The following is a 1,492-nucleotide window of genomic DNA, read 5'->3' as shown; positions in this document are numbered from 1 at the left end:
TGTCTGTCTGAGTGTATTTGTGACTTGTGGTTGTATGAGAAAATAAACTCTATATCTGGTGGGACAAAAGGTGCGCACCCCTCCTGGACCGTCACTTGAGTGTGGTCGGGTCGCAGAGACGGATGCAGCTGGTGTTACACTGGAGAAGAGTGAATGAGCCCTATCTAAAAAAGGGACAAAGGATGTGTGTATGAGCCCTAAATAATAAAGGGACTTGTGTGAAAGTGGTTTTAAAAAGGTGTTTCAAGATATTGATTTTGCAGATTATTATAATAAAAGATTAATTAAAATAAGATATACATTTATTATTTAATGACTAAATAAATAAGATTGCACGTGCTTAAAACTTTATATCTAATATCTGAAGACTTCTAAAATTTGTATCTTGTTATCCCTGGGACACAGAATGAAAGTTAATCCATTACAGAGTTTCAGAGATTTGGGCTTGAGTTAACTAAAAGATAACTTGTGTAGTGCGATGTTGAATGAGAGCAAGATTGGGTGACCATATTAATAGAAATTTTGAGTCAAAAGCCATAGACATTTTACAATAGGAATGGAGCTTGTTGATGCAATGTTCAAATATACTAATAAAATAAAATAAAATGAATGATTTTATGTTGGTTGGGAATAATTAATTCACCATTACCAGATTATTCTGAATCATGTATGGAAATATAGAAAAAAATTATGATTTAAGTTTTTATTTTACCATACGCATGTCATGCTGTTGTAAAAGGAAGGATTATTTTGTTTAATTGCAGTATATAATACAGCAAGATTACTACTGCTTTCTGCATTTTGCAAATAAAAAAATGCTTGCTGTTTTTCTGCAATGAAGAACTTGCTTTACTAAAATAGAATAAGGGATCTGCTGTTTTTAACCAGATGAGATTGTTTTTATTAAGGGACCATTGAAAGAGATGATTAGATAAAGATTAAGAAAATTAGATAAAGAGCTGATTGCTCAGACACAATGTGGTCAGAGTTTACAAAGGTTCAATTTGATTAATGCAGTCTCTGAGTGTTAAAATTTCAGATGGCTTCTGGAACAGTGCATTGACAACGGGAAGCAATGAACTGGAGTCTGTCTAACAAAGTGGTGAAGAAGCAAAGACACAGCTGCAGAGAGAAGTAGAGGGAGGGGCTGATGGACTTGCAACTCCCCTCCTGAAAGAGGAGTGCACACTTCTGCATGGAGAAAGACTGACTTAAAGCAGGAAAAGGTGAATCTTTTACTTGAGACTTTTCCTGAGGGTGAAGAGAACATCCTGAAATGCAAAACTCTGGCAGGAGCAATCAAAAGCCAGACTCAAGAGAGGCAGAGAAACAATGGAGACCATACACCACAACATCAGGCCTTTGAGTGCCATCACAGACTGACCGACCCAGTGCAACAGCCAAACAGCTTCAACAGACTGATGATCTAACCAGAAGGACTTCCATCCCTTCCCTTTGCATGCACAGGTGCTGCATATTTAATGATCACTAT

Source organism: Sinocyclocheilus rhinocerous, unplaced genomic scaffold (genome assembly GCF_001515625.1).
Source record: "Sinocyclocheilus rhinocerous isolate Xijiao unplaced genomic scaffold, SAMN03320098_v1.1 scaffold6424, whole genome shotgun sequence".
NCBI classification, from domain to species: Eukaryota; Metazoa; Chordata; class Actinopteri; order Cypriniformes; family Cyprinidae; genus Sinocyclocheilus; species Sinocyclocheilus rhinocerous.
This window is presented reverse-complemented; position numbering follows the sequence as displayed.